Source organism: Gallus gallus, chromosome 2, assembly GCF_016699485.2.
Source record: "Gallus gallus isolate bGalGal1 chromosome 2, bGalGal1.mat.broiler.GRCg7b, whole genome shotgun sequence".
Taxonomy (NCBI): domain Eukaryota; kingdom Metazoa; phylum Chordata; class Aves; order Galliformes; family Phasianidae; genus Gallus; species Gallus gallus.
In genome coordinates, this window is record NC_052533.1 from 15311923 (window position 1) to 15334015 (window position 22093).

Sequence of the window (22093 nt, forward strand, 5' to 3'; positions counted from 1 at the left end):
TGTTCAGATGATGAAGCAAGCTGCAATCTAACCAGACAAGTGAGTCTTAGACCGCAATTCCAAAATGTAGTATGTCAATTCCATCTAGCTTTTGAGGTATAAATGAGTTGTACTCCAAATGGATTAGGTGGATTAAGTTAAATTGGAACAAGACATTTATGCTGGAACAGGAGCATTCAAAAGACTGTTAGTGAAAGGATCGAATGTCTACAGTTAATTCATGCTCTAGATGAGTCCTGTGCAGAAGACTGGTATCTATTACTCCTTAGAGGGTTTTGCTTGTTGGAAGAAATTTGAGTTAGAAGATGTAGCTCGGGGCAGTTGCTGAAATTATCCTTAACTTCAAGATGTGGTTTGCATGAATGGCTGAACTCACCCTTAATCTTGAGTAGATCCTGAGCTCTTGGGTTTTTATGTATGAAGTAGATAAAATGCTCTTTTTATAAGGTTTTTCTTCTTGTGAGTGGGGGTGAATAGATGGTTCGGTATTGATCTGGTTGCTTTTTGAAATCAATTGATGAATGGACACGCAGGTTTTCCTCAAATCAAAGAGCTCATTTGGCTGTTCTGTGTACCACTGCCAGAAACTGCTTTATACCTTTTGTAAAACTGGAAGCACTGAGTTTGCTCTTTGCCCCTTACTGCCTTATAAATCCGTATTTAACTTCTGTGGTCTCACTGCATTACTCGATTGTTGTATTTCTCAGCTGGTTTTCAGATAAAGTTTCACGCAGTATTCAGCTTTATCTAAAAACCAGATGTGTGCAGGGTAAAATGTACTTTAACATTTACCTGTTAAAGTAATGCAATGGAGAGGTTCAGGCTTGCAGAAGAGGGGGTTATATATTGTTTCATAGCTTTAGCTGATGGGATTTGTGCTGAAAGGAGTGAGGTGTTTGGTTTGATATTACAAGAATGTGATTTTTATAAGGGGTAAAGGCTCGTAAAAAGCAGTTTCATTTTTGTAACAGTTTCAAAAGTAGCCTCACAAGATCTTGTGGGATCTTGTCTGTGTCTGCAAGACAAGGCTACAGGCACACCGCGGCTACCGCTGCAGTAAATTCGACATAAAATCTTAGTGCAGGTTTGAATACCTCCTTTAGCTGAAGCACTGAAAATAATGGTGTTAAAGTCACCACGTCGGAGAAGAGGCACAGAGCACTGCCGGACCATCGCCCCCTGCAGGTGCGACTGATCACGGTCCCACAAAATCTTTTTCTTGTATTCATAGAATCATAGAATGACCTGGGTTGAAAAGGACCACATTGATCATCGAGTTTCAACCCCCTGCTATGTGCAGCATCGCCAACCACCAGACCAGGCTGCCCAGAGCCACATCCAGCCTGGCCTTGAATGCCTCCAGCGATGGGGCATCCACAGCCTCCTTGGGCAACCTGTTCCAGTGTGTCACCACCCTCTGGGTGAAAAACTTCCTCCTAATATCCAACCTAAACCTCCCCTGTCCCAGTTTAAAACCATTCCCCCTTGTCCTATCACTATCCACCCTTGTAAACAGCCGCTCCCCTTCCTGTTTATATGCACCCTTCAAGTATTGGAAGGCCACTGCTTGAGGGGTGTATTGTATTCTGCAGGCTTTAAATAGCTTAAAACCTCTTTTTTTCTTGTACAGTCAGAGCACTGGAGATGAAAACCAGTGTGATAGATGGGCTCCTGTGATGCATTTTTATTTAGTTGTTATTTAGAGCTGAACTGCATTCTAAGTCAGATGTTTAAAAAACCAAGAAAGTATCAGTAATTCTTCATCCGTTTATACAGTAGTCCAGTAGTAGAAATCCTGCTAGAGGTTTGTGCTGCTTACTGTGCAGTTCTAAGGGCAATGCTTGCTGAAATGGACAAACCTGAGGATCTTCTCATTAAATATTGGCCCTTCATTAAGAATAGTTGCTGGCTTTAAAGGAAGAAATGCCTCACCCTGAGGGCCAAGGAGTGGAGCACTGTTCTTAGTGCAGCTCATCATAAAGGGTTATGGGGCAATTCAAAGCATGGGGTTATGACAGATTTCATAAAGCAAGCTGAAAAAGAGCAAACCCAGTCCATGCTGTCAGTCACAAGGAATGTGGTATCTGGTCACAACCAAGTTAGCTTTAGAAGCAGGAGCCCAGGTATAGCCGAGAGCAGTGCATGTACTGCAGTGCTGGGCTCAGCAAGGGTTACCTTACCCTGCCAAAACACAGTTGGCAGTGTGGACAGTGATGTTATCTTGTGCACTCAGGAGTCATTGGACTTCCAGGGCCATGCCTCTTGTCCAGCATTTCATGTGGGATTATACATTCTCAACCTGTATGTTAGGGGGAAGGACAGAAAGAACAGAACCAGCATGTGCTTTTTGCTATTATTTCACATTGTGCACAGTGCCATGATGATATTTAAAAGTAAAACCCACTTCATGGATACATCCAGCGTGACAAACCACCCCTGTTCCAGAGCAACCCCTCCCACTTCCCAGTGCTGCCTTCTCCATCCCTGCTCATAGACCTTTGGGAGCTGACCGTAGGATGTGGGTCACAGAACAGAAAGACTTGCTGGTCATTGCTGATGGATTACTTTCACAACTCTAACCTTGTTCAGATATCTTGTCTTTATAGATCCCGCTGTCTTTCTGGTGTTCAACAAGCTACTTTGTACCTTCTGTTAGTGTATGCAAGACCACCAGGCATTTGTACCAACATCCTTTAAGGGATTTCTGAGCTCTTTGATGTTTACATTCAGTAGTGGATCTGCATTTGAGTCCCTTACAGCAGTGTTCTGACTGTATGTAACAGCAGCAGGCTGTATGGCAACCATTTCCACCACAACTTTTGCTTTGGGTTCATGGAATTGAAGTAGTCTGGCAAGTCCGGAACTAGTGATGTGGGTGGATATGGCTCTTCCACTGAGAAAATAAGTTGGTTCTATGAATCCAGATTGAAAACCTCTTTGCTGTAAGACAGATGATACCTGACAGCAATATTCACTTATTTCACACATTACAATAAATATATGTGTGTGCATGTGTATATGGGTGTGTGCGTGTGTGTGTGTATATATATATGTATATATGTGTATATGTGAAGTACTTCAGTAAGTATCAAATGTTCTAAGTAGAAACTGGCCTGGTATTTCAATACTGTCTGCCACTAGAAAGGACAACTTAAATAGATTGGTCATTAATTGCTTTCATTAGGTCATGTGCCCTCTGCTTTCAGGAATCCCCATAGCCTTGCTGCTTAAATGCTCATTTGTAGCCCCTTCCTCTTCTCATGCTGTGTTGGCTTTTGTCAGCTTCTTTCTTTCTCCCCCTGCAGTTACCCTGGTTCCTAGCCCCTCGCTAATCATGTTTTTAGTTATCCCAATCTGCCAACGAGAAACACGCTGCTCTTCTGCAATGTGTGAGCTGGAGATACTTCTGTTATCTTCATATTGACCAGATGTGTTCGGGCATATTGGGGAGGAAGAAAAAAACCACACCAAAAAACACCTGTTTGCAAAGATAAATGGATTTCACTTCACTTGGTAATGCCACAAAGGTTCGGGTTGGACAGAGTAAGAACATTATTTGGCAGAGAAATAACAGACACCTGATCTGAGAAGAGCTGTATGCTGTGAAAAGATCCATGCTAACAAGATTGGCTTTTAGGCTGAAGGGTAGGTGGATGGAATCTAGCTCTCCATCTTCCTGATGCACTGTGGAGATCAAAGAAAAGATGTTTTTTTGTCAGTGAAAATATCCTTGTACCAGCAGACTGGGACTTTGTTTAATGACATCTGCAAATAAATAAATATGGGCTGTGGTAACACATGGCCTGGGAATAATACAGGGATGCCATCCAGACATGCAGGGATGGGATCAGGAAAGCCAAGGTGCAGATCAAACTGCACATGGTGAGGGATGTGAGGAATAACAAGAAGGGGTCTGTAGTACATTGGTCAGAAGAGATGGGCAAAGGAGAGTGTACCCCCTGTGATAAATGAGGAGGGAAAAGGAGAACTGGCTACAACAGATATGGAGAAGGCTGAGGTACTCAGTGAGTTCTTTGCCTCGGTCTTTACTGGCAGTCAGGCTTCCCCTGCATCTCCTGTCCCTGAATCTCAAAGGGGACTGGGGGTCAGGGGAGCAATATCCCTCCCACTGTGAGAGTGCAGCAAGACCAAGACTGCCTCATGAGACTGAATACATACAAGTCTATGGGGATGGACGACTCGCATCCCAGGGTTCTGAAGGAGCCGACTGACGTGGTTGCCAAACCTCCTCCATCATATTTGAAAAGCTGTGGCTGTCAGGTGAAGTCTCTGGTGACTGGAAAAGGGCAAACATTACTCCCGTTTTTAAGAAAGAAAGGAAGGCCCGGGGAACTACAGGCCGGTGAGCCTCACCTCTGTGCCTGGGAAGATCATGGAGCTGATCCTCCCGGGAGAGATGCTGATAGCACTGCTGTGTGCAGGGTGACTTGAGTTTGTGCCAGAAATGACTGCGCTGTGTTTCAGCAAAGCCTCTAATTGGGTTAAAAAGAGGAAAAAGGAGCACAGTGTTGGAGCTCGCAAATCAATGATCTCATTGATGAAGCCATGTAATTCTTCACACGCTCTATCATGGAATGATTTTGTTTGGAAGGGACCTTAAAGGTCACCTCGTTTTCTGAATGTCACCTACATTGCAAACTAGAAAACCTGTACCAAGGTAGAGTGGGGCACACTCACAGTAAGGATACCTGCAAACTGTTACATTAAGGCACTGTATGTATTCAGCAGTCTTCTTTGTGGTCCTTCTCCACTTTACAAACTAATATATTCCTCAGTAAGGTGCATTAGAGATAAATGTTCCAGATGCAGAGTGGAAGGAGAGGCAATTAACGCGTGGCACGCTGTGAAATCTCTGGGTACCAACAGTTTCTGCACAGAATTTTATAATGTTTTAAGGAACAAATGGTTTTCCTGCTATATGGGGTGACTGAATGCAAACAGTTTCTGAAAGAGGACAGCAGCTCAATCATTTTCACAGCAGCTAAAACCCTACAGGTTTGCATGTGGGTTTCTACTTTCATCAAATAATAGCAAAGGCTTGGTGACAAACTGATTCTTCTGGGCCAGAGAAAATTCCCCTTTCTTTTATTGGCACGCATCGTTTCAGCTCTGACGAGGGGAGAGCAGACCTCTGATATGCTGTGAAAGAATCCGGGGCAGAGCAGTGTCTGGTGCAGGCCTCCATCACACAGAAGGAAAAGCATGAAAGGACAAAATTGCTGGCCTTGATCTCAATTGCTGGCTTGCTGGCAGAAGTAGCAAGTGAGAGGGCTTCTTATTATTTAATTCCCTCCCTCCTACATCATTATTGGCCTGAGTATGGAAAGAATTTTCTTTCTCCTTAAAGGTATGAATAATAATAAATGGGATAATCTGAAAAAGAGAAAAGCCAATTCCATATGGGAGGCGGGTAAAGCTGCCCCATGGGAGCTCTATTTTTTTCCTTCAGTAAAAAAAAAAGTCATCATGCAAATTCTAAAATCCAGCAGCCATTGAAGGGGAAAGGGAAACAACAAAATGCTGTGTTTGCCTGTAACTGTGGACCAATTATTCTTCCAATAGCTGCATTCATGTGTGCAGTTCCCTGGTTACAAAGAATGTGGATTTTTGGCCTCGAGCCTGTTTATCTTAATATCCATTTTTTATTTATTTTAAGTGAGCTTGGTCATGCAGTACACTTATTGGTGATGATTTAGATATGAAATAAATCTAGAACTGTTAGTAAAACCATGTATTCTTATATTGGTGCAGCTCTGAAGCATTAAGATGACCGTTTTAACTTTACCAATGTGTATTTTATGGTTTCAGACGTTAGTGAAGTCAGCAGCAAGCAAACACAATGAGGTGTGACTTGGCACCTGTGGACCTCAGTTAAATCTTCCCTTATTGCCTTGCAGGAACGCTTTTGTTTTAAGTAACTTCTGCATTTGGTTATTTGGTGGGAAATGCTTTAAAGAGGTCTGAAACATTTGTTCTGGCTAACAGCATTTTGCCTGAAGAAGTTGCGGGTGCCCCATCCCTGGACGCATTCAAGGCCAGGCTAGATGGGGCCCTGGGCAGCCTGACCCACTGGGTGGCAGCCCTGCCCATGCCCATGGCTGGGGTTGGAACTGAATGGGCTTTAGGGTCCCTTCCAACCCAAGCTGTTCCGTGATTCTACAAAAGCACTTCTTGTTTCCGCCTCCCGTGGAGCTCTGGTCTGGTTTTGGGACCATCCACACCTGTGGGTTGGCCTCAGATCTGAAACGGAAGCTCTAAGACAAAGCAGTTGGATTTAAATATGGCAATCGGTGATGGCTTGTCTTCTCCTTAGTTTTACTGTTCAGAAGGGAAGTGTGAGGCACCAGGGCTGCACAGGCAGAGAATGGATGGCTACGGTTGGACATAGAGAAATTACTTTCTCACGTTTTTCCAAGCTCTATCTTTGAATTCACCTGCCAGATGTGCTAAGGACAGTATTTGTTCTGAGCCAGGAACTCTCAGCACAGCCTCAATTTCCCAACCCTTTAATCCCACCTGACACCAGTGAGTGCGTGGGATGAGGTGCTGCAGGGTGAGCACAGCAAGCTGGCAGTAGAGCAAGGCAGTGATGCTGCGCACAGCTGGGGCACAGAACAGGGGGGGTCTCATCTCTGTTTCTGCTCTGTGCGAGGAGTAAATAAAGGTAGGTGCACGTGCGTGTGTCTGTGCTGCTTGAGCCATTCAGTGCTGCATTTGCTCCTTGATTCTGCTCCATCAGGAGGTTCTGATTTAATTTGTAGTTAAAATAGTCTCATTAACAGAAGCAAAGTATTTAAAGACAGCAGAACAAAGTAGCTGTGCCGTGTTACAGAATTTCAAAGGGGTGACTTGCCCCACTTGTAACTTCTGATTCTGGTGGTGTTTCCCCCATGGCAGCACTGCTGAAACGCCTGTGGTGCAAGGAAGGTAATAACAAAGCTGATTTTAAAATTCACTGGTGAGGTTGGAGATAATAGTAAGAATTTAATGAATTCCAGAGATGTTCTTAAATATCACAAGGCTTACTGAAAGTCTCTGGGTCTCACAGTCTGCTGGCTCTCTGGACTTGGTGGCTCTTGGTGCATGGCGCAGAGGCCCAGCACCCCAAACCCAGGTGTCCTCTTTGTTTCTCCTCCCCCTTGAAGTTGTATCCTGCTCCTGGGAAAGGAAAGAATGAAAACACAAAAGCAAGGAAACATGAAAGGCTCAGAAATAAAGGGCAAATATGACTAATTCTAGATCTTTTTAATGACTTAAAGATAGTCTCACAGTTTGTGTCTGGCCTTACGCATGCTGTTTTGAACGCTGGGCGCTGGTCATGCTTTGAAGTCCCACTGTTATATTCCCATCAAAAAAGATGCCATTCTGTTGGCTTTAAGAAACGCACTCCTGCAATCCATGGTTGTAGGCTCCACAGCACACCCCTTGCTTTCTGCCTATGAACCCTTCAGCTCCTCCATTAGCATCTCTGGTAGCTTCATTGTGTTCTGCAGCAGCTGCGGGTCTCAGTGGTGCTTCAGGCTGAAGATGGCTGAGGACATCTTCAAACATCTCAGTGCACTTAGCTCGCTGAAATCAACACAGGGAACACAGAGGGGACGATGACCAAAGAGAAGGTTTATCTAGTAATTACAGAGCTTTCCTTGGGGTCTGAAAGGCTGAAAATATGGACACAATTTAGGCTGTACGTGGGGCGGGAATAGGAAGACGTTGTAGGAAAACAGACATTAGAAAAGAAGGATAAGCTGTTGAGAATATCCAGAGAGATCAAGAAGAATTTTCCTGAGAGGAGGATGTCACAAGGACTGCCAGAACTGGCCATTTAAAAAATGTTTTGTGTTAAAAAATATCCGAACTCAGTACATAACTTATCACAATAGCAGTAATTAAGTCCTCGTCAGCAAAATAGAGATGAATTTTTATGCCATTCCACAGTTACTCCTGACAAATGTTTTTAATTTGGCCAACACAATAGCAAGGAGGCTCTGCGGGTGTCATAATAGGAGATCTAGACCTGAATGATTTGTTTCAGTCATCACTGAGAGAGGACAATAGGAGGGACCAGGACGAAAACATAGAAAACAATGAATGGGGCTTCTCATAATTTTGGCTCTCATCTTTCATTAATAAATCTCGTGGTAGTTTGTGGTTTTCTTGGAGCTTCAGCTCCCAGATTCATGGAGTAAATAAGAACCTGCATTGTCATTGCAGAAAAACAAGTTTCTAATTTTCACCATTGCAAGAAAACTTGAACTAATGCAGAGCAAGAAAAGGAAGCGCTTTCGGTTCTGATCTGGAGTGACTCCTGGGGCTCACGCAGAGCCGCCCTGCTGCCTTCCTGAAGCAGTAGTGGTGAGGAGCATCGCCCATTGTCCCCCATCCCTTTGCCCCCCCCCCACCAGGGGAAGCTGCCATTGTTCTCTTTTATTTGCTCTCCTCTCTCTGTAAACCAGCAGGGCTCAAAGCAGAGGGACCCGGCTCTCCTCGTTAGAATAATTGGGCTGATTTATGAGCACGAGATGCAGCTCGCGGGCTGCGGTGTCACCATTGAGTCGGGGCGCCCGCTGCCCACCTGGGCTCTCAAATTTCTGCTTGTATCACACAAAGAAAACAGACAGGGAGATACAGGTATAAAGCTTGTTTTCCTTCCCAGGGTACTCCTCGCAAGCTGTACGTCCCAAGATAATATGAAAGTCTAATTAAAATACTGATGCAAAGGGGGAAAATCCCATGTTGGACCCTTCCTTAGCATTAACTGAGTAGAAATTTTGGCTTGTAAAACACTCCCTGAGGGGGTTCACTACATCACAGCAATACTGAGAGCTGGTGCTGCTTTGTTCCCCTCCTGTGCTGTGACAGTTTTGCATGACTTTTTGGAAAGGGTTATGGACTGGGATTTACAGAATGTCCTTTTTTTTCAGCAAAAAATATTACAAGTGTCCTTTATTAATTGTTCCATTTCTTGGTAGCTCCATGAGCAAATATAGCACGCTTCCCACACCTCCCTGAGAGGTGTTTATGGTCACCTCCACCAAAGAACCGTACCCAGCACAGGCCTCTGCCAACTGGAGGCATTTGTAGTGCTGACAGGTAATGGAGTCACTTTGTGAATCGTGCTTCTGGTGCTTTTGTGAACTGTGATATTTTGTCTGAGGGCAAGCTGGTGGTGCCAGCTTCAGGAGTGGCTATTCATGTTTCAGGAGTGGTTATTCACAGGCAAGAGCCCTCCACGTTGTAAAGCCCCTGCATGGCCTCTGAAGAGTCTCAGTGAACCTGGGGAGCTCACGGTGTAACAGGGGCAGAGAAGCCAAAGCCACAGGGGAATGAAGCACGTTACAAACAGTCATGAGAAACCCACCGTTGTGTGCCAAGGTGCCTGTATTACACTCTGCCTTGACATATCACAAAAGCAAATCCACAGCGCTATTTTCTGCCACCTCCATATTGTCTCAGATGCACTCAGTCCTTGCCAGGCACAGAGCAGCACTCCCCTTCAAGTTTGAAGCAGGAGAGAGGTGATGGTGGCACCCACTGGGACCTGAGCTCTTCACTGCAGTCAGAAAAGCTTTGGCCCTTACCAACGGCTGCTCACTCTGTGCTCACCAGGAAACTGAAAGTGACAAAAAATCTACCCAAGCCACAGCTTTGTTCTTTAGAACTCAGTGTCTGGATACATACACAGACAGCCTGACTTCTTCTGCCTCCAGGCAAAGTGATTTCACTGCTGGACATGGGGTGTTGCCATGGGAAGGGCTTGGTACTGATAGTGCTAATCTGTGTGGAAGAGCCACTGCTGTGAAATAGAGAAAAGGTTAAAATGCTGTGCAGTGTGCCCCTCTCCTAAACGATCACACTGTACTTGTTTTCCCTCTCTCTTCTCAAAACTGCTGCCTTGGGGAGGTAAAGAATTACCATTGCCATAAACCGTAATCAGGATCAGATGTGCTAAGGGAAAGGCCTCGCTCAAATATCAAAGAGTCCTTAAGCTGCCAAAACACAGCGAGAGGCAGGAATCCCCAGGGAATCAGAGCTGTAATTTGTGCCTGACCTTCATTCTAACCAGGAGATGCAGTGGCCCCATGAAAGCAAGTTTTGTTCTGTCTGTCTGGGGATCCTCAGGGCAGCAGTGCTGGTCACAGCACCAGGTGCCATGCAGGGCTGACAGCCACCCACCTGCTCCAGGGATGTTCTTCTGTGCCAAGCTCCTCGCAGCAGCGACAGTGGCCCTGTTGGCCCTCTGGAGCAGTGTCTGCTGCTGTAGGCCTGCAGCAGCTGGTGCCCAAGTGGCACTCTGGCATTGCCAGATTTCTCATCGTGCTGTCTGGATTTGGAAGCAAAGGGAGATAAGGGAGACAGTTAGTGGGTATGGTGGTGATGGGTTGGTGGTTGGACTAGATGGTTTTAGAGGTCTTTTCCAACCTTAATGATTCTGTGATTCTCTAACTGTGAGGAGGCCATGGTATCTGGATCAGCTCTCAGCCATTCAACCACAAGGCCAAGCATTCCAACAGAAAATAGGCTGTCAGCTCTGCAGCCTAAGATGGAACACAGCGAGGTGATGCCTCAGCCCTGCAGGCACTGCCTCCCTCCTCCATTCCCCAGAACAGTGTTCAGCTGCAGGCTCTATGCTTCCAAGAAGCTCATTCTAAAATCCAACTCTGAGCTTCCCTTTGCAATAGGTGCACAAGGCCCACTGAGCTTATGGGGCAATTGGGATCCACAGCTCAGTTCCAGCCATGGTGCAAAGCAAAGGTGCCTGGCTGCTGTCACTGTACTCCCCGGCTTCCCATCAATACACTGTGTCACATCAAGTACTTATTTTCATCATTGCTGAATTATGTTCCAAAGTCCTTTTCGATTCCAATTAAACACTTTGATTAAAAAGCTTATTTTCTGTAATTCTGCCTTACATTTACCAGAGACTAAAAGGTGTGGTGCTTAGATACCTGTCAGGTTAAACCAAGTGAGTCCTTGAGGTGTCTTCTTGTGAGGTGATCTATGCCATGGTTTGAGTCCTTGAGGTGTCTTCCTGTGAGGTGATCTATGCCAACGTTGCACAGAGCCTCTGGGTTGGTCACAATGGGGTGTTTTGCCACTCCTTCCCAATTGGGCTCACTTCAGCCTCCAATACAGTTAGCTGTTGGGATCCTCCATCACTACTCCAGGAAGAGTTCCGCTCCTCTATAGCTTGATGGCACTACAGTATGCTGTGTGCTGTCCACCAGAGCCTTGTACTCCTGCAGTTCTCATGTGCCAGCCTGTGGAAAGGAGGCTGTGCAATAAACCTGGCGGTCCTCCTCTACCTGAAGACTGCAGGCAGGGCCCCCTTGGTTCTGCTTGTCGTGTTCATCACTCACTTCTTATGAATGTGAACCAAAAGGCTTGTTATCAAATCAGAAATAGGATCAGACCATCAACCTTGTCTGGGAAGAGTCCACTCAAAACTGGAGCAGTCATTGTTTTGCATATAGGTGTCACCTGCCCTGGTGCAGCTTGCTGCTGTGGTGGACTTGCAGGGCCTGGCGTGGGGATGGGGCAGCAGCAGGGCCCGTTGTGAGGCTCAGAGCCACCGTGGGGCCCGTCCCAAGGTGCAGCAAAGTGTGTGAAGAAAGCCCAGAGCACAGGCTGTGGTGAAGAGCCCTTTCTGTACAGAACAGCCATCTGACAGTCACACAGTCACAGCCAAACAGCCACGCAGCCATACAGCCATGGCTCCGTCTGGTTCAGCCCCAGCCAGCAGCTGTGTGCACGGCCCTGAAAGCCCAGCACTGGGCTGTGCTGCCCCACCAGCCTGTCTGCCAGACGTGGCCCTTCGGGTAGAAAACCTCCTGCAGTTAACGGCATGGAAGAATTCAGGTTATTTTCCATCACCGCAATGTGTTGTTTTCCAACAGAAGATATGTCCGTGCACAGCAAATACTGAGACGTCTGCAGTAATTTAACGTCAGTTTGGAAACACAGGTGGGATTTCGAGCACGTTCCCCATGGGCAGCACCGGCTCTGAGGGCAGAGGGATCACAGCCACGGCTCTTTTAGGGGCTCGCTCTTCCTTCGCTAAGAAGAGATGAGATCTGATGTGCAGTTTGTCTGCAATCAGCCAGGCAGATCAACCAATCCATCCTGTCACTTGCAGCGTGTCTCTGCTGCCTTCAGCTTTTATTTTACAGAACGTACATCTGCAAAAGAACTCGTGCAGGCGACGCACCCTGTGAGGAAAGCCCCACATCCATTACACACCGGTGAGAAACAGGACGTATTTCTGGTGTGACAGAACTAACGCGAGTGACACCAGTGAACACATGACCCGTCCCTACCGCCTTGTCCTACCGCGCACCTATTTCTGTGCCCCGCCGCATCACGTCGCCGTTGGGCAGCACGACCCCACCTCACCGACCCGCCCCACCTCACCGACCCGCCCCGCCGCCCCCCCGCAGCGCCGCGGTAACCCGGCAGGACGTCACTGCGCATGCCCGGCCGCGCTGCCGCCCGCCAGCAGAGGGGGTGAGGGAGCCGTGGCGCCGCGCGCGGGCTGTGGGGGCTGGTCAGCGGAGTCGGGCGGGTTACCGCGCCGCGCTATTGCTTGTATGTTTTTGGCTTTTTGTTTGTTTGTTTGTTTGTTTGTTGAGATTTGCAATTTCAAACAACTGAATCATAGTCAGAGAATATCCCAAGTTGGAGGGACCCACAAGGATCACCGAGTGCAGCCCCCGGCTCCGCACAGCACCACCCAAACTCAAATGCAATGTTTGAGGGCGGTGTCCAAACACTCCCTGAACTCCGGCACTCAGGGCTGTGCCCACTGCCCTGGGCAGGCTGTTGCGTGCCCACCGCCCCCTGGTGCAGAACCACTCCCTGACCCCCAGCTGCCCCTCCCCTGACACAGCTCCATGCCGTTCCCTCGGGCCCTGTCGCTGTCACACAGAGCAGAGCTCAGTGCTGTCCCTCCGCTCCCTGTGAGGAGCTGCAGCCGCCATGAGGCCTCCCCTCAGCTCCTCTGCCCTGGGCTCAGCACACCCAGGCACCTCAGCTGTTCCTCCCACATCTTGTCCTCCAGACCCTTCACCATCTCCTTTGGATGCTTTCTAATAGTTTTATGTCCTTATATTGCTGGGCCAAACTGCACCCAGTGCTGGAGCTGAGGCCGCACAGAGCAGAGCAGACAACCCCTCCCTCTCCCACTGGCAGTGCTGGGCCTGGTGCACCCAGGGCACGGTTGGCCCTTTGGCTGCCAGGGCACACTGCTGGCTCACATTCACCTTGCCATCAACCAGAGCCCCCATTCCGCAGGGCTGCCCTCCAGCTTCTTATCCTCCAGTCCATGCATGTAATCTGAGGCTGTCCTGTCCCAGGTGCACAATCTGGCTCTTGCTCTTGCTTAATTTAAGAGGTTGGTGGCTGCTCTGCCATCCTATTTGCCCAGGTCTCTCTGCCAAGCCTCTCTCTGCAAGAGAACTGAGATGGAGCTTGCTCTCAAAAAGCGCTACAGAAAGAACAGAACATAGGAAGGGACCAATCATTTTAGAAGATTCAACACATGTATGAATAAGCAAACGCCATATTTCATATCAACCTGCTTTTCTGCTCTTGTCCATGAGTGTTGTAAATACTTCTAGAATTTTCATCCCTTGTTATGTTGCACAAAATTTAATCAAGGGCACACCAGGGAGGGCAGAATTGCTGTGTCCTTTAAACAGAAAGGGCAATTGAAGCATATGGCTTACAGTAAGGCCTGCACCCATCCCACCTAATATAGGCATCTAAGAGAGGGGTGTGACTTAGAAGCTGGCTTGTCTTTGCTTCCCTCTAGAGTCGATGGATAGACCTGGCACCTCAAACGGTGATTCAGCAGACACAGACACCACAAATCCACACAACTAAACCCAATAGAAACAATAAACAAATAAATAAATAAAAGATTCGGATCTGGGGGAGTGTATGATATATCATTTTTTAAATATCTCTGTAACTGTGATGCTTAACTCAAATTGTCAACTGTGAAGTAAAAATGCTTACTCTTACTTATCTAGTTAAAAAGTGCACAAGATGCCCCACAGGTGCAATGTTCCTGTGAACACCCGTTAAGGAGTGAGATAAATAATCCTTGGACAGAACTATTGTGGATGGGCCCCCAAAACTTGCAAGCAAACCCGGGAAGTAGCTCAGGAGTGCAGAAAGGTCACAGGCAACAAGCTGTAATTCTTGCTTGCAGCAGACCAACTTCTGCTCTCCTGAATTACACTTTTGATTTAACTATGTTTATAATAAGCAAACAGCAAATGCTAAGGGCAGAGTGGGAATGTGTGCAACCTGCTTGTTCCTGCCAGAGGCCGCAGCATCCCACTGACACCCTGCAGATTCCTTTGCTGCCTGGGATTCCTCATCCCTTACTGACTTGACACTTCCCTTGCTGTTTCTGGGATCACAGTGAGTACATTTTAAATGTTCATCTTTTGCACCTCAGTTCCTGTAGTACTGTATCTGCCTTCTGGCTCAAAGCTGCAATCCTAGTGGTGTTGAACAGCTTAACAAAATCCATCCTTAATTCTTGGGGGCTTTTAGAAGTCCTGAGGGATGTCTGCCTGCATGTATGCACCTAAAATCCTTTTGCAGCCTGGTCCTTGCTTAGGCCAGTGGCTGCTTCATTCCTCTAGCTGCCTGCTGGCAGTGCAGAGGAAGGTTTCAAATCGGGTTTTACAGCAGCAGGCAGCCTGATGGCAGCAGCTCACAGTCTTCTTTTTTCACAGGTTCGGCATCCTTTTGCATTTGAGGTTTTTTCCATGTTCTGTGCTGGAACTGCTGTAAGAACAGCTGCAAGAATACAGCCTACTGCTTCCGTCAGCGAGAGGAGGGGCAGCTCATCAGGAGGCAAACACCACACCAATCAAGTTAGGAAATCTTTTCTTAGGAGAGCCATGCCTCTGTTGCACACTTGGCCCACTAGTACTGCTGAGGGTGATGCCACAGGAGAGGAAATCATAGCCTGGCCACTGCCCAACGCGGCCAGTGTGGGCTCTCATGCAGTTCCACCTGCACAGCTGCAGAGGTGTGAGCTCAGCACTTCCCCAGGGCTGCTCTCAAGGCATCCCAGGGCTTTGTGCCTCAGCCTGCTTACACGTTCAGGCTTTCTTCCTACAGGAGCCACAGGCCTGTGGGGAAGGGGTGCTTCTGAGACTCTCTGGTGCCAGTTTTGATTCCTCTGTGCCGTGGCTGGTTTGTAATCGTCACTGCCTGGGCAAAAGTGAACACTGCTGCCCTTGGCAGAGATGGGAATTGGCAGATTGGAAATCTCTTATTTGCCAGAGTTGTTCCTTCATATCTCATGTTTTCCAGAGCAGCAAATACAGATGCAAATCTCCACGGGGCAAGCAGTGCTGCATCCTTGTCTTATTGTCACAGACCCATCCATTTTTATCCCATGCATGTGAACCTTCCCCATCTTCACTTTTGCAGTGAAGCCACAAGCTTGCACCTTTCCTGTATCTTTCTCCTGTATCTCAGTAAGTCAGAGACAAAATTGGCTGTTCCTTTGATTTGCTGATCAGCAGCATCTGATGTGTCAGGCAATAGTGCGAACTGCTCAGCAGGGATCCTCGTATCCTGTATTTCAAGGCTCCACGTCCTGCAGTGCCAGACCTCCCTGCCTATCTCAGCACAGCTCTGAAACACTGTTAGTATAGAAGTGAACCTTGACTTGGGCAGTTTCTTTTCTGATATTTGCCCTCTTGTTAAGACAAGCATGTATGCTACCAGAAGCAGGTATGAAAAAAGGAATACAGCAGATGGGAAAAAGGGCAACAGGAATTCAAAGAGGAAGTGGTCAGTATTTGCTCATAACTTTTGCGTAACAGCTCTTCTCTTGGTTCCGTGAGTAGGGAAAACCTATTACAGCAGCAAGGAAAGGGAAACATTTCTTTCTGTTTCTGAGCATGAGAACCAGACTCCTCACCGCTGAAAGCTGCCCAGCACGTTTAATTCAGCGGTGTGCTCAGGCTGCAATGGTTCATTGCACCACGAGTAAAATGCAGTGCATGTAATTACACATTGCAATCTGCTGAAGGGCCCTGTGTTAGCCAAGTCCCATCTAGCTCCCACTTTCTACAAGACTTTGTTTTCTTTGCAAAAGGGTAAATTCCACTGGTATTTCACTTCCTATTTTAATTTTTATTTTTGCAAATTAGAAGTTTGGTGTTTGGAGGATGTGAGTGGCTTCTGAAGAATATTTTGATGATGAGCATGACCGCCAGCTGGGTAGAAGGGAGACGCCCTCCAGTGCCAGTGGTGGTGCCATGCTCTGTGCCACACCAAGGAAGGGATCAGAGGGCTGAGACCCACCATAAACTGCCTCCAGCACAGTGACAGAGCTGCCTGCCACTCCCGGTTGGTTTTGAAGGCTCTTGCAGCTCTGAGTGTAGCCATGCTGGAGCCATTTGTTATGGAGCTATGGCCTGTTCAGGAGAAATGAGCTTATGCAAATGTCAGCTAATGATAAATAAGTGTCTTTAATTTATTCATTAACTTTGGAATCAGTGGAAAAGAACTTCAAGGGATATTGGCAACTACCAAATTTCAAAACTGTTTATTAGTGTTTTACCTGTACAGTTGAAAGCACTGTCTTTGAAGAAGCAACAGTTGAAAGGAAGGATAATTTGGCTTTTTTCTTTTTACAGTCTCTTCTCTGCAAATATAATCTTCCCACTTGCTTATTTTCTACTTCATCTTTCCTTTTTTCTTTTCTATTGCTGTGGGATAAAACTATGATTGCAAGTACAGAACACATCTAGGGGGACCTGAGAACATAGAGACCACCGAAACAATTTCATATTGCAAGCTCAAGTCCTCCTTTAACTCTCACTTACAAATGTTTTACAGCTACAAACCTGCTAGTCTCCATACTGTAATAATCATTCAACTTCATGAATATTTTTGCCTACCAACCACAAGATAAAATCTAGCAGTATGTTACTTCTTTGTGTGAGATGTGGTAATCTTTCCTATAGATCTGGAAAGGGGGACAAACTTCACAAATTCTGATCTGAAAATTGCTTTTCCTTCCTCTCTGTAAAGATCAAGGACACAAAGGCTGCAGTCCAACCTCCAGCACTGAGAGGGCCCAGTTTTTCCCAAGCTTTTGATTCTGGGAAACCCATACAGAGACGGAGCCTCTGCCTTTGCAATCACTTTCCACTCCCATGATGTTCTTTCAGGTTCATCCTTTCAGTGCAAAAAGCCTTTCTGGGCCCTTGGTCCTAGAGAATGTCTGAAGGTGAGTGAACCTTTATGTCTCATTTAGAGACCTTTCTACATCTGGTGGTGTTAAATGTGGAAAGAGCTGCTACCTTCATCGCTGTCATCAAAAGGCAGTCACACCAGACTGGGCATCTAACACTGACCTTTGGCATGTGGTAGAGGACAAGAGCAAAATTTCAGAGGAAGGACTTGCTGCGGTGCAGGCCAGAATGGCTTGGTTTTGTTTATGGTGGCAGAGAGGACTCAGTCTCACTCTCAGGAAGGCGGAACCACCTCAACGGCTTTCTTTCAAGAAGAAATCTCTATGTGCCTGGAGCAAAACATAGGCAAGTTTGTGACACCTCAGACCAAGAGAAGTATGGAATAAAGCCCCGTTATCCGTCTTGAGCTTATGGGCACCTGAGCGTCACTGGTATCTAAACTTCTACAGAAACATTTGTCCAGAGATGCAGCCATCCTGCTGAGCTGAGAACCTCCATGTCTTCTTCTCATCTAAGACAGCAGAATACATGATCACTTCCATTTCAAAACACACCAGGGAGTATCTTCTGCTGTTTGTGCAACAGCGTAGGAGGTAGAGCTCATGCTCTGCAAAAGAGAGACCACTTTAATTCCCTTCTCAGCTGAAAGGATTTAAATCAGTTGTTCCAAGGACAGCGAGTCAGTAAGCTACGAAATGATGTGGGTAGGGAAGAAAGTCTGCCTCTCTCTTTGAAGCTTGGTCACTGCAAGTCCAAGAGTGAGATGGTGGAAGGAGAGGAAATGTAATAGTCAGAGTCTGCAGCCCACAAGTTGGGCACTTATCTGGGAGTGTAATCCCAAAGCAAAAGATGTATGGAAACCAGTCCCATGCAAGTATATAAGGTATGTTCCTGTGGCCTTAGGAGATCAGATGTGGGTTTTTTCTACCTTGTAGAAAGGAAGCTCTTTGTTGAAAGAAAATTCTAAAAGATTAACAATATATGAAGATTTTAAGAACTCTTCAGAAGACAGAATGTAAGGTCTAACCCAGCTTTTAATGCAGAGTTCACAAACTTCTGATCTACAGGTCCAGTTTTTAAGACGATGTTCCCCTTCTGTTCCTTACAAGCTCTGTATCCGCAGTGCTGCAGCATGTTGAGTCCTCACAGCCCATGGCATAGCAGTTTCAAGAACTGTTAGTCCAAATTTTCAGGTTACTGAAAGGCATGGCTGATGTAAAATGAGCAGATTTTAGGTCACTTGGGTTTTCATTTGCAACTCTCAAATCTTGGAAGTAAAATGCCTGAGAACTTGTTTCCAAAAAGACTGCAATTAAAGAGGGAAAGTCAAACTGGCTGATTATGGGGAAAATGTTAATACTTCCCTTGTGGATCACTGTTGCATCTCCAGAATTTGGATGGTGTATTTCTTATAAAAACTGCACGTAGTGTGTCACTGAGACATTCTCTCCTTGCCTGTACCTTTATGGTCACAGCGCTACTGAGCTGCTCCAGTACTTCTCAGTTGTGTCCTACTGGTGAGCAGTGGCAGCAGAACAGGAGGGCACCAAGAGCTCTCATCTCTTTGATCTCTGCCTGGCTTCATACAGCTATGAGCTCTGTCAGACCTTACCCTTTCTGGGAGCCTCAGGGTACTTCTGGAAGCCTTCACAATCTTCTCCTCGAACTTCTGCAGTCAGCTATGCTTTATTCACTTTTAAAATGACAAAGGGGAAATAAGTTGTCCTTTTCAAGCCTTCTCCTGCCTGTTGCTTCTGAGAGGCTCCAAATTTCCGCTGTTCCTCATGGGCCCAGAATCAGGCAACTCTTTTAACATGCAGGATACTCTCCATGAGGCTGTATAATACAACACTCATCAGTCACGCTGCTGGAAGCAGCAGGTCTGCCTTTAAAATACAGGCTTCTAAATTGTGAGCAATACAGGTAATGTAGTAATAATACTGAGAGCTTGTTATTTGCTCTAAATTCTCAATCACAGCTGCCATATGTCTTGAAAAATTCATTCTAGCTGAGTCTGGGTTATGTGATAAAGGACACATCTGGAGCTGAGTCAGAGGCTCATTTACTCTTTAACTGTGGCAGAGGGAGCACCATAATGAAAGCGGTGACTGTGACTGCTCCCCTAGAGAAGTGCCAATGTTATTGTACTCGCTGTAAATTCATGGGAAGGAAACTTCACAGGCTTTTTTTTTCTTTTCTTTTGAGAAGTTCAGGCACATTTGAACCAAGACATTCCTGCTTCTCTCAGCTGCCAGGTCCTAAGCAGTGTTTTTGTTGTACTTGATATCAAATACCTAGTGAATAATCAAATTCCCTGCTCTGGTACAGCTGTGTCGTTAGGTAAAAGCAAGAATTACTGAACTTCACCCTTGTCAGACAGCATTTTTGCTCTTTGGCTGCAGAAGGCAGGTCTCTGCAGTGTGCACACAGCTGGACCAGCTCCCCACGTCCTTTCATAGAATCATAGAATCGCAGAATCACCAAGGTTGGAAAAGACCCACAGGATCACCCAGTCCAACCATCCACCCATCACCAACGGTTCTCACTAAACCGTGTCCCTCAACACAACGTCCAAACATTCCTTGAACACCTCCAGGGTCAGTGGCTCCACCACCTCTCTGGGCAGCCCATTCCAGTGCCTGACCACCCTTTCAGAGAAACAGTATTTCTTAACGTCCAGCCTGAAGCTTCCCTGGTGCAGCTTGAAGCCATTCCCTCTAGTCCTATCCCTGGTTACATGAGAGAAGAGGCCGACCCCCAGCTCACTACAACCTCCCTTCAGGTAGTTATAGAGAGCAATAAGGTCTCCCCTGAGCCTCCTCTTCTCCAGACTGAACAATCCCAGCTCCTTCAGCCGCTCCTCATAAGGCCTGTGCTCCAGACCCCTCACCAGCTTTGTTGCCCTTCTCTGGACACGCTCCAGGCCTCCATGTCTTTCCTGAAGTAAGGGGCCCAAAACTGGACACAGTACTGGAGGTGGGGCCTCACCAGTGCTGAGTACAGAGGGACAATTACTTCCCTGTTCCTGCTGGCAACACTGTTTCTGATGCAAGCCAGGATGCCATTGGCCTTCTTGGCCACCTGGGCACAGGGCTGGCTCACATTCAGTAGAACATCAATCAATACCCCCAGGTCCATTTCCACTACACAGTTTTCCAGCCACTCTGCCCCAAGCCTGTAGTGTTGCCTGGGGTTGTTGTGGTCCTGCACAGCTCCTCTGAGCGGTGACTCCACACACATTGCCAGCAGCAGGGAGCACCCAACCAGGGGCCATAGGCTGCTATGACTTATTCATACTGCTTTTTTCAGTTTACTTTCTGAAACAGAGAACTTGAAATCACATGTGAAGAAAAATAAGAATTTTCATTTCTGTGTTGTTAAGGGGAACTTGGCCAAGGAGAAAGAAGCTGTAACTGATGCAGTAGGGTTGACTATGGAGAAGAAGAGTTTAATAACAGTATAAGTATCTGCTTAGACAGGCCCTAGAACCAAGTCACACACAACATTTCTTATATATAATTATTTTCTATAATGCCCTGATGTTAAGGAGCCCCTTTTAATCCCATTTTCCCTAGGAAATGCAGCCTCTGTGTTCACACTGCCTGCCCATCTCCTGGTCACTTTTTAAGTGGGTGGCACGTGACAGAGAAGCCTTGGAGTAGGAAGCTCTGTGAAACCTGGCAGGTTGCAGAAGTGATGATCTGCAGCTTCTGCAGAGGCAGAGACAGAACAGCTCACTGCCCAGAGCAGGGACGGGGGATGCTGCAGGGAGGAGCGATGGCACCGGGGACGTGGGAAGGAACTGGGAGTGTATGGGAATGTGGGAGAGGAATCTGTAGGAAACTGGCCTTCGTGAGCTTTGCTGCAAGCAGCTGAGCCTGGCACAAGACAGGCTCTGCCCTTTAAAAAAGCATATGTGTTCTTTCCAAGGTATCTGCTGGTAAAATGAATCCAGTTAACTCAGCTTCCATGTCAGCACTGAGCAGTACAGCTCTGATTTACCAGTCTGCTCAATGGCAGCACGCAATATGGAAGGAGTGTTTTACAATGTAGGATGTTTGATTTTGGCAGCACTTGATGTATTGTACACAGATCTCTGCTTTAAAGAAACGGGGAACGTGAAGGTGTCTGCTCGCCTTTGGAAACGGAAATAAATATTAACTTATCTGCACAATGTGTGAGCGGATCTAGCCCTGCTGCAGGAAACTCATTAATCTCACATGGAAAATAAATAAACCAGGAGAGAAGAGGATGGGTGGGATTTTCACTTCCTCTACTTCCTCAAATCATTATTTCATGCGAACAAATGCATGCCAAGGCTTTTTAAAAGGAAAATTACTGCAAAGGGCAAATAAGATTGTAGAATCTTTGCAAAGCTCTTCAGTGGAGGGATAATTCTGGGTGGTGCTGGGACAATTCACCTGCTAAATGCTGCCTGGTAACTCCCACTATTAGACCACATTTTCCATTGCCTATGACATTGTTAGACTAGAGCCCTTAGGACTAAGATTTTCCATGGCAGGTGCCTGTCAAAGGTTGGATTTGTGTGATGTCTGTGCATACGTATCAAGAATCGCCTCAGGTTGAGCATATATAAAAATTTTAGCCAAAATGGTTTTGCTTCTTAACAATTACAAGAAAAAATGTGCTGTTCCCATCACATTAAAAAAATGGCAGTCTCTTTATTAGACAGCCTGAAAGGCTCTATGCTTTGGAAGAAAAGCTTGAAATTTTGCAGGAAAACTTCTTTACTCACTCTGGAAATCCACCTCAAGGTGGCTGAGTTTTAGGCTTGAGAAAGATCAGTTTGCTCTTGATAGAGCTTCAGAGCTCGGCATTTCAAA

The 22093-nt window shown here is 46.5% G+C and overlaps 2 long non-coding RNA genes across 2 annotated transcripts; one reads left to right on the forward strand and one right to left on the reverse strand.

Moving 5' to 3' along the window:
* Positions 1-7251: 7251 nt before the first annotated feature.
* LOC107052591 lies at positions 7252-12027 on the reverse strand. Its single transcript, XR_001465180.4, has 3 exons — positions 10968-12027; positions 10195-10342; positions 7252-7590 (listed from the first exon to the last, which is right to left on the reverse strand). It is a non-coding gene; the product is annotated as an uncharacterized LOC107052591 (long non-coding RNA).
* A 339-nt stretch (positions 12028-12366) lies between these two features.
* Positions 12367-16391, forward strand: LOC112531958. Its single transcript, XR_005856717.2, has 3 exons — positions 12367-12522; positions 14346-14445; positions 14766-16391. It is a non-coding gene; the product is annotated as an uncharacterized LOC112531958 (long non-coding RNA).
* The last annotated feature ends 5702 nt before the right edge of the window (positions 16392-22093 follow it).